The sequence below is a fragment of the Carassius gibelio genome, chromosome B6 (assembly GCF_023724105.1).
Source record: "Carassius gibelio isolate Cgi1373 ecotype wild population from Czech Republic chromosome B6, carGib1.2-hapl.c, whole genome shotgun sequence".
NCBI classification, from domain to species: Eukaryota; Metazoa; Chordata; class Actinopteri; order Cypriniformes; family Cyprinidae; genus Carassius; species Carassius gibelio.
Window position 1 is genome coordinate 29,420,466 of NC_068401.1, and position 11,689 is coordinate 29,432,154.

Genomic DNA, 11,689 nt, shown 5'->3' on the forward strand with positions numbered 1-11,689 from the left:
GAACATATTGTAATATCAGGGACATGTGGAGACATTTGTGATAAATACTCTATATTTTTAGAAAATAATAATAAGCTATGGCTTAAAAACAAAACTTCCACCATATATTTGTGTTGCAAAAACAGATCATGTTATTCTTCTGCTGAGAAATTCTGAAGAATCATCATATGATGGATGTACAGCAGTAAAAACGATATAAAAGCATCATAACAGTGATCCATGCACCATATCTCAAGTCTGCTGAAGTCATATGTCTTTATACACAGAAACATCATATACTCTCAGCAGACTTCAGAGACGTATGGAGATATACAGGTGCTGGTCATATAATTAGAATTACATCAAAAAGTTGATTTATTTCACTAATCCCATTCAAAAAGTGAAACTTGTATATTATATTCATTCATTACACACAGACTGATATATTTATTTATTTTAATTTTGATGTTTATAACTGAAAACTAAGGGAAATATATATATATATATATATACAGTATATACAGTATGTATTTCAGTCTTTCTACATCAAGCTTTCACTTTTTATTCAAAGCATAACTTACTATTTCTTTGTAATTGTAATTGAAGCTCAGAGACACTCCTTGATCCTCTCTTTCTCTCACACACTTTAATAAACATGTTCATGAAGACCTCAAACACAGCAGCCAGATCATAGACACTCGGAGTCTGATTCAGTCTGAAGTGATTTACTGAATCTCCTCAGACGGTGAAATCGATCGCCGTGTGTCACAGATCAGTCGCAGACCTTCACCTGAGGAGTGTAAAACACAGTCATGAAACACATTTACTTTAACTGTGCGCTGAATGAAGCAAGTCCAGAGTCAACTCAAGCTGCCTTCCACTCACCTCAGCATCAAACGTTCAGCTGATCTGAAGGAATCATCATAAATCAGCAGAATAAGAGTCTATATCCTTTTAATCAGATCATTGTCACTGACAGCTCTTACAGGATGTGTTTCATAAAGCAGCAGTGGAATGAATCCATAAAGGCATTGATTTATTAAACTGTTAATCAATATTTCTCAGCTGCAGTAAACGGACAGACATGAGACCGTCTGTGTTGAGATGTGTGATATTGATCTGTTTACAGACTAACAGCACAAGCCGCCTGCACATCACTGCTGAAGCCAGAAAACTGTCAGCTTAGATTCCTCTTACCGCGGTAAAATCATCAATCTCCCACACATTCACATTACAGTGGCACAACAGATTCAACAGGTTTCCTAAATGCCTAAACTCATGACACTGGCTGAGCTAGAACGAACATGATTACTACACAGAATAAATACATACATTAATCTAATGTAGAAACCATTTCTACTCAGAAATTGTTAGTAAATTTCACAAACAGTTCCAACGAAAATGGCAATTTACACATTGATTTAAACTAGAGGTGCTCCGATCACGATCGGCCGATCGTTATGCGTATCTCGTCAGTAAAGCCGGTTTTCTAATCAGCGGTTAATTCCATCAGGTGCGTGATTTCACATAGAGCAGCTGTTACTACACAGAGCCGTTGTTAATAGAGAAGATGCGCAAATCACGTTAATTTTCAGCGTTTATTGGCCCATCTTCTCAGTTAACAACGGCTCTGTGTAGTAACAGCTGCTCTATGTGAAATCACGCACCTGATGGAATTAACCGCTGATTAGAAAACCGGCTTTACTGACGAGATGCGCATTAACGATCGGCCGATCGTGATCGGAGCACCCCTAATTTAAACATGAAATACTGAAGAAAACATACTCTAATAATCTCTCAAATATACTCTAAATAAAACGTCAAAAAGTATTTTATTTACTGTGTAGCAGAGTTGAATGGATTCTGATTCAGTAGCAGAAATGTAATAACAGACAAAAAAAAATTGCAACAGTTATAGAATTATTGCTAAAACTGAAAGAGCTATGCAGGAACGAAGCGTTTTAATTAAATTCATCTATTCATCTCAGCAGGTGATAATTATAGTTTACAGACTTCATCAACATGCTGCTGGCAGACGATCACATCAGCACTGGCTCAACACACAGACGCATGAGCAGCTGTTGCAGACGCTGATGGAGCAGGAGTGTGTGTGTGTGTCTGCGTCTATATGCAAGCTTCTGCATGTCTGTGCATGTTTCTGCAGATGTCTGCATTTGTTTGTGTGTCTGTGTGCATGCATCTATGCATGTTTCTGCAGGAGTGTGAATGTCTGTGCATATGTTTCTGCAGGTGACTGTGTCTATATGCATGTGTCTGCATATGTCTCCAGGTGTCTGCGTCTGTATGCATGTGTCTGCATGTGTCTCCAGGTGTCTGCGTCTGTATGCATGTGTCTGCATACCTGTGCATGTGTCTGCAGGTGTCTGCACGTTTATGTGTGTGTCTGCAGGTGTCTGTGTCTGTATGCATGTGTCTGCAGGTGTCTGCATCTGTATGCATGTGTCTGCATACCTGTGCATGTTTCTGCAGGTGTCTGCACGTTTATGTGTGTGTCTGCAGGTGTCTGTGTATGTCTCTGTGTGTGTCTGCACATGTTTCTTCAGGTGTTTGCATCTATAAGCACGTATGCAAGTGTCTCTGAGCTGAAAGGAGATTCACTGCGACACTGTTCCAGTGAAACATCAGGCCTCTTCTCACCCAACACTCCCATGGGCTCAAGATCTACTATAATTACACACATCCAGCTGTTTCACTCAGATTCATAGTGCAACTATTTGACATTGGCAATACAGAAAACTCACTGTTTTTCATACATTATCATGGTCATCTCACCCTCTTCACATCACTGTTAGCTGTTCTTTAGGATGAACTCAACCATAATTACAGTTCACCCTGCATTCTGACGCTCAATAAAGTCATTATGATTTCAGACCACAGTAGTGAGAGTATATTGGTCCGACCAAATATGCCACAATTCTCAAATTAAAAATAAGTGCATCTGAACAGAATGAGAAAACATGAAGGTCTTTCAGAGCCAACAGAACCGTCTCCAGTCTGAAATGCCAATTAGCGTCTGAAAATATTGCAGTCGGTAACAGAAGCGATTATACTGGCAGTGAAGAGTGAGGTCTGCTACTGAATCATGACAAATGAGCAACACTTCCTTCCTCACCATCTGCACTCACTGTGAGGAGACTGAGAAAAACAATCCCGATCTGAAAACATGTGACTTCAGAAAGTTGGACATAACACACAACTTCAGTGTTTCTGAGATGACAGACAAGACTGCAGTCATAAAAGCAAGCGTGCATGCAGAGAAAGAATTAAACCTTTAAAATAATAAGAGTTTAAAAATACATAAAAAACTATTTTATTGTTGTTTATTAATGTTCTTTTACATATTTGATTACAGATTTATTTTTTAGTATAGGCTACTTTATTTTTGTTTGTTTATTGTTCATATAATTGTCAATGCTTTGTCAATACTGTTCAAGTCTTGCCAATAAAGTTAATTCGAACTGAACTGAGAACTCTTATATTGTCTTGTCCACATACACACACACGTGTGTCTTGAGAGCGCGACAGGAAGTGAGTGTGCAAGACTGTCCAGAGCTTAAAAACGCCAAAGTGTAACGCACACTAAATCCACACATCTCCAATATCCCATCATGCATCATGTTCTGGAAATAAATCGTGAGACTTTTCTCCAAAATCAGGCGAGAGGTCACGAAAACCTTTGCAATGCAAGTTAAATATTAATAATACTAATATAATTTTGTAGTAAAACAAAGTGCTGCATGTTTTATTGCTGCAAAGATAAGTATATTTATTTTGTACAACATTTGGAACTGCTTTTTATCGCTTCATTAGAAGCACCAGAAATTAAATTGTGTCATCTGTTACAGGGACTACTGAACATACATTTAAAAGTTCATTTTAAAATACAAAGTATAGAAAATGTAAATAAAACTCTGTTAACACTTGCATTTTTAAGTGTGTCCCATCAGGTAATGAAAAGCTCTACACACACTTGAACACTTAGACCAAATACAGAAAATACATCATAGTTTGACCGGAAGCGTGTGAGATGTTCCTCTGGCGCCCTCTAGCGCCTCACACCACAAACAACACACACCAGACTCATGACGACAATAGTGCTGGCAGGATTCATGTGTCAATCATAGTGAAGAAAAAACAACAAACCAGAACGCTGTGTGTGTGTGTGTGTGTGTGTGTGTGTGAGAGAGAGAGAGAGAGAGAGAGAGAGAGAGAGAGAGCATCCACACTAGAAGAATTCTGTGCACAAATGCCTTGTCCAAGTACCCTAACATGTGGTCTCTGCACTTGCCTATTTCTATGATATATTTCTGTATTTGGTCTAAGTGTTCAAGTGTGTATAGAGCTTTTCATTACGTGAGGGGACACACTTAAAAATGCAAGTGTTAGCAGAGTTTTATTTACATTTTCTATACTTTGCATTTTAAAACGAACTTTTAAATGTCTGTTCAGTAGTCCCTGTGACAGATGACACAATTTAATTTCTGGTGCTTCTAATGAAGCGATAAAAAGCAGTTCCAAATGTTGTACAAAATAAATATACCTATCTTTGCAGCAATAAAACATGCAGCACTTTGTTTTACTACAAAATTATATTAGTATTATTAATATTTATCTTGCATGGCAAAGATTTCCGTGACCTCTCGCCTGATCTTGTTCCATTCTGAAAATTCCATTCTGTATGAGTTTAAAGGGTTTTAACATTTTAATATAACTTTAAGGAATTATGTTTTGCTAATTTAAAAGTCCTTATGATGTTTTAAAGTATAACCCTAACCCTACTGCCTCAAAAAAAAAAAAAAAAAACCTTAACCTTTAACCCTCAAAACACTTTTAAGACAATAATTTATCCCATTTGTATTTGTGCATATTTTGTATGTGCATATTGTAGAATATTTTATATATTTAAAAAAAAAACAATTACTGTCCCCAATTTTTTTGTTGTCAATAGAAAAAGTTCTTAGAACATATTTCTGTCGAGTTAAAACAACTTTGTTTTATGTACAGTATTTTATTAAAGGTTTTGACAAAATGCAAGTTTTAAATGCAATTTCTAAAAATGAAAATGTAGATATTTAGTTCACTCTGTATTATGGTCAAATGCCACATCTACTTGACAACAGGGGAAAAGACCAGCGGACCTCTAAATAAAATTTAATTTAAAAGATTTTTCCAACAGATCTTTGTTGAATGTTTAGTGATTCAGTCACTCACAGAACCATCAAATGTTTTGTTCCTGAATGAATCAGAAATAAAGCTAATCTTCACAGCAGGAACGTTGAGGGAATGTTTTCTACATCGAGATGTGCATCATAAACACTGTTTCATTATCAATGACATTAAAAATGCACAGTTTTAAAACCAAAAGTCACATTGTGATCACACATCCTCCTGCTGACTCTGAAGAGCCCGTTTAACCTGGTGACAGATACGAGCCACACGTGACAAATACGGCCAATCAGAAAGCAGCTTTTGTTTCCATGCCGATAGCTATGAGTGACATACAACATAAGAGTGCTGACAGGATTCATATGTCAGCTGAGACACATGTCAATCATAGTGAAGAGAAGCAACAAACCAGAACACTTTAAACACACACATAGAGAGAGAGGGGGGGGGGGGGGGTGAGAGAAGGGGCTCTTTAAAGATTATTCTGTGTGTTTTTCCCCCATGACCCAGTTTCGGTCTCCTGTGGTTGGTTAATTTGATTCCGGGTGTGTCTAGTTTCTTCCCCATGTGTTCCATGTTCCCATTAATCTTGTCATTCCTCTCGCCTGAGTTTCCCCAATTATCTTATGTATAAAGGTCCTAGTCTGTTCAGGCTGTGTTTCTTGGGTCTACAATCAGTACGTGTGTCTTCCTCCTGAGTTCCATGTTGGATTTACTCCTGTGTTGGATTAATAAAGACTCTCTCGATTATTCTCATCTCTGTGTTCCTTCCGGCAGCATAGCATGACCGAAGGCCCGACCAAAACAGTTTAAATTGTGTGTCTCCTATCCATTTGTTTTCCAGTTTTCCTCAGTCCTTTTTCTTTCCATTGTGATGGATCCCCTCCTGCACCCAGAATAATTAGCTCAGGGCACACACCTGACTGTTCTGGATCATGGCAACCCTTACGAAAATGAACCATGGTTTTACTACAAATAAAACCAAAAAACCATAGTTACTGTAGTTAAACCATGGTAACCACAAATTAACCATGGTTTTGCTATATTAACCATAGTTTAACCATGGAATTTGTAGTAAATCTGTGGTTTTACAAATGGCAGTCAATACGCCAAAAAACCATGGGTTACTACAGTTTTACTATAATAAAACCATGGTTATTTTTCGTAAGGGAAGCCTCACCAACTACCCGTATGATGTGCTCTGTTGTCCGAGGACGGTCCCCAAGTGAATTTCACCACTTTTGTGGAGTAGACGCTGGCAAGAAATGGATCTCCATTCCACACCTGTTCCCAGGGATTGATCACCAGTGCCACTTCGGACCTAGAGCCCAGCCTAGAGATTGCACCGTGGCTGAGGGAGAGCTGGTTACAGAGGAGGTTGATCTTATAGACTGGGAATTGGAACTGGAAGTTGAACTGCCCCCTCTTCTCTCTGTCATCTACTTTGGTCATATCCAGCCCTACTATGTCCTTGGTTTCCTCGTCCAGCCCTGAGGGGGCTTCCAATTCTCCGGTGCCTGCTCCTAGAATGTGGCCTGCTCCTTCATCCCTCCGTCCCTTTGGCTCCGTCAGACTCCTTCATCCCTCTGCTTCACCTCATCCCTCCATCCCTCTGGCTCCATCATGCTCCTTCATCCCCTCGGCTTCATCTCATCCCTCTGTCAGGCTCCTTCATCTCTCGGCTCCACCTCAGTCCTCTGTCGCTCTGGCTCCACTGCAGCTTCCCAGATCCACATCGGTCACCAGAGCCATCGGTTCACACTGGCTCTTCAGCTCACCCTCTCTGCCTCGGCCACCTGCTCCGCTGCCATTGGTCGGCCCCCTGAAGTCGGCGGCCATTCCTCCTGCATGGATCCTCCCACCGTCTGCTCCACCTTGGGCCGTCTTAAAGGCAGTGGCCTGGGTCCTGCTGGGCTCCTACTGTCTCCTCCCTGGCTCCTTACTCTATGGTGTCTGTCTGCTGGCCCCCTCCCGGGGGTCTGTCCTCCACTGGAACCTCCTCCCACGTTCCTACCCACACCTCCCTCTGTTTTCAAGGAGTGTCTAGTTTTTCCCCCATGTGTTCCATGTCCCCATTAATGTAGTCATTCCTCTCACGTGTTTTCCCAATTCTTATGTATAAAGGTCCTAGTCTGTGTTTGTCGGGTCTACAAATCCATATGTGTGTCTTCCTCCTGAGTTCCATGTTGGATTTACCCCTGTGTTAGATTAATAAAGACTCTCTCATTTAATCTCGACTCCATGTCCAGGAGCCCAGAGCACACCCAGAGCAGTGGGCAGCCATTTATGCTGCGGCGCCCGGGGAGCAGTTGGGGGTTCAATGCCTTGCTCAAGGGCACCTAAGTCGTGGTATTGAAGGTGGAGAGAGAACTGTACATGCACTCCCCCCACCCACAATTCCGTCCGGCCCGAGACTAGAACTCACAACCCTTCGATTGGGAGTCCAACCCTCTAACCATTAGGCCACGACTTCCCCTTGAAGCGGCTAAAGTCCCCAAGAATCATCACCGTAGCATCCGGATAAGAGTTTTCAACGTTCATGATGTGGGCAGAAAGTTGTTGAGCTGCCTCAAACTCAGTAGCTTGAGGAGGTATATAAACAGTGACTAGTATGATAGAAGTAAAATCCCTTGGTAGGTAAAATGGCCTGCATTTTATAGTAAGGTTGTGGGTTCGAGTCCGGGCCGGCAATACCATGACTGAGGTGACCTTGAGCAAGGCACCGAACCCCCAACTGCTCCCCGGGCGCCGCAGCATACATGATGCCCACTGCTCCGGGTGTGTGTTCACTGAGTGCGTGTTCACTGAGTGTGTGTGTGTGCACTTTGGATGGGTGAGTTGCAGAGCACAAATTCAGAGTATGGGTCACAATACTTGGCTGTATGTCACGTCACTTTGTCGCTAATGCTAAAGTGAAGTAATTTTGCTTTTCTGTATTTTTTCAGTGGCTCTTGGTGTCATTACCTGAGCAGTTGAGAGCTTTGCATTTATTGCTAAAGCATACGCACAGTTCTGTTGAACAATAAATGTGTTTTAACAATGTTGTTGAACAGAATGTAGGAAGGAAACTGTTAAAATAACCACAGCATTAACAACAGCCTTGAAATAAGAGTGCAAGGTTTATCTGACAATCAGATGCATGGAAGTAGCATTCATTGCTATAGAAACAGACATCAGCGCGTTTTCTCTCAGTATCATAATTCGCTGACAGAGAGGAAAAGTTAAATAGAAGTTTTCGTACTGAAAGAGAAGTGATCTCGCTCTCATAGACATGTCAGGCTTTATATGCAGCTAAACTGAATAAAAGCAGAATTAACTTTAAGAATTAACTTTAACGTTAAGACAATAAACAATTTATGAATGATACAGTGCTAATTGACCTCTCATTTATTACAGTACAGAAATGATAAAGTAAATTTTCTACCTTATTCTGTGCATAAAATTGAAATAATTGTTTGTAGTATTTAAAACAATCATAAAATTGCCATTAAGAAAAAAATAACAGATTACAAATTATTAATTATTGTCCAGCAGTGTATTTGAATTGTTATAGCAAATTCAAAGTAAGAGAAAAGAAAGGATAATAATAATACATACATAAAATTATTGTTAAAATGATGTGACATTTCTGTCACTTCTGAAATAATGACTTCGCCCCTGGTGTGAAAGATTTTAGCCTATACATATTACTTTTAAAGCTCTTTTTTAAATCTTGGCTTACATAAATGTCTACATATGCCATGTCATGATGTCATTACACTATCATCTAACAATAGACAGAAGTGTTTTTGTCTTTATGGTTCTCTGAAAGCTGCTGTGTAATTTGCCTCATGACTAAGCATTTAAATAAACCTGTGAATGCACTTAAAGATTGCAGAATTCTAATTGTTACTTGAATCAAATTTAATTGTGAATTGAATCAAATTGAATCATTATGAATTAGCAAAAATTGTCAACAGCTTGTGTGTGTTTACAGGGATAGTTCAGCTTAAAAGGATCATCCTGTTATTGTTTCTCACCTTCATGTTTTCCCAAATCTGTTTGACTTACTTTCTCCTGTGAAACGCAGTGGAGATGTTTAGCAGAATGTGCTGGCCATACTTCACCATTTGTAAGTGATGACAATAACGCAATAAAGCACCATGACACTAACAATGCAATTATAGTTTTTACATTTAGTTTTTAACTATCACTGAGACACATTCCTCAGTTCTTACAGCGATCCTTTCTCAAAACTCCTCACACGGTTCTCCTCCAACGTCCAGCACAGATATTAATTACACATTCAAAAATTAACAAAACCCTTCATACAGTCTCAAATCAAGTCATTCATCATAACACAAAGATTTTCACTCAACAAACACACTTTAGAGCTGACAACAGTAATGTTACACAGTGTTTTATTTTGTACAATTCCTTTAAATAACAAGAACGAGACTCTATTGTTCAGAATTCAATGCAATATTTGCATTTCCGTACAAACTGTGTCTCCTTCTGATGGGAATGAAACTGAAAGACTTGTGTAGGCGTTCAACTACATCAAATCGTGTTGGCATTATTGTAGAAATGTAGCAAATTGCTGTCTGTTCGTTTTTGTATTATGTTAGATATTGAGCTTAAGTTTAACAGTTTCGTAAAGAGCATGTAAATGTGGTTTATAGCTACACTGTGTTTTGCTCTTGTTCATGTCTGAAAGAGAAACAAATGTTTTCATTAAAGCATTTTGTGTCAAAGCAATGAGAAGTTATCCACGGGTTAGCTCTCGCAGGTAATGTTGTGCTTCACCGAGTTTTTAACAAAATCATAACATGCTATCTATGGTTGAAAGTTCCTCATTACTAAAATAGTTAAACAGACTGCAAACAGCATTGCAGCGTTGTGTGGTTGAACTGCAGCTCTCAGTCTGTGGTTTGAAGCAAAGTTTCTTATTAGTATGACATGCATGTGGACTTACAAAGATCTGCTGTTTGGTGCAATATCGTATTATATAACATTAGCTTTAAACTACTGTATACGATTGCAAACCAGCAATTCATGAAACAATTCACTATTTTCTCACAGCTATAAACACATCTTTAAAACTACACACCAACTTTACAAACCTTAGTCAAACACATATTGTCCCCTTTTGAGAGAATTAAACTCATGATGACACACAGATCGAGAACACTAGTGAGATCTCTTCACATCACTGTCACACAGATCAGGATCATTCTGTCTATTACAGCATATGATGGAAACAGACACAGAGAAGTTCAGCAGAATTCTAAGAATAGTTCATTTTCAGTGCACTGCCTTAAAGAGATCTTACCGTAGATGAAAACACTAGAAAAGAAAAGTTCAACCAGCTCAAGTTTGAACTGAATATGAACACACAACAATATAGAGTATAATAACTGTACAGTAAACAATCAATCAATAAATACATTCAACATCATCTGCCAAATGTGACCCTGGACCAGAAAAAAAAACAGTCATAACGATATTTTATTTATTATTTGGAATAAATAAGCTTTCCATTGATGTATGGTTTGTTAGGAGGACAACATTTGAACATCTGGAATCTGAGGGTGCAAACAAAAATCTAAATATTGAGAAAATCACCTTTAAATTTGTCCAAATGAAGTTCTTAGCAATGCATATTACTAATAATTTTTTTTTAGTTTTGATGTATTTATGGTAGGAAACTTACAAAATATCTTCACCAAATGGAACATGATCTTTACTTAATATCCTAATGACTTTTGTCATAAAAGAAAAATGTATAATTGTTACTCATACAATGTATTGTTGTCTATTTCTACAAATACAGTCATGCCCACAAATATTGGCACCCTTGGTAAATATGATCAAATAAAGTTGTGAAAATTCATCTGTGTTGTTAATCCTTTTGATATTTTATTTAAAAAATTCACAAAAATGTATCATTTCATTGGATAATAAGAATTTTAAATGGGGGGAAATATCATTATGAAATAAATGTTTTTCTCTAATACTCGTTGGACACAATTATTGGCACCGTTTTATTCAATACTTTTTGAAACCTCCATTTGCCAGTTTAACAGCTCAAAACTGTTTCCTATAACACCTGATGAGATTAGAGAACACCTGACAAGAGATCAGAGACCATTCCTTCATCCAGAATCACTCCAGACCCCTTCAGATTCCCAGCTTCTCCTCTTCAGTTCACTCCTCTCATGTTCTATGGGTTCTGGCTTGTGTTTGGATTATTGTACGGTTGGAAGATCCAAACATGGTCGATTATAAGATTTCTAACAAGAGTCAGTCACTTATTGATTTTTTATCTGTTGGTATTTGATAGAATCCATGATGCCATGTGTCTAAACAAGATTACCAGGACCTCCAGCAGAAATATAGGCCCACAACATCAAAAATACAGCTGTATATTTCATTTTACACATGGGGTACTATATCTCTGTGTTCAGCAAACCCATCTTGAGTGTTTACTGCTAAAAAGCTCATTTTTAGTTTCATCTGATCATAGAAGCCAGTCCCATTTGAA

General features: G+C 38.6%; 1 long non-coding RNA gene across 1 annotated transcript; it reads right to left on the reverse strand.

Moving 5' to 3' along the window:
- Nucleotides 1-608: 608 nt before the first annotated feature.
- On the reverse strand, nt 609-1,422 carry LOC127959437 (uncharacterized). The gene is made up of 2 exons (XR_008154264.1): nt 865-1,422; nt 609-769 (listed from the first exon to the last, which is right to left on the reverse strand). It is a non-coding gene; the product is annotated as an uncharacterized LOC127959437 (long non-coding RNA).
- Nucleotides 1,423-11,689: the final 10,267 nt, after the last annotated feature.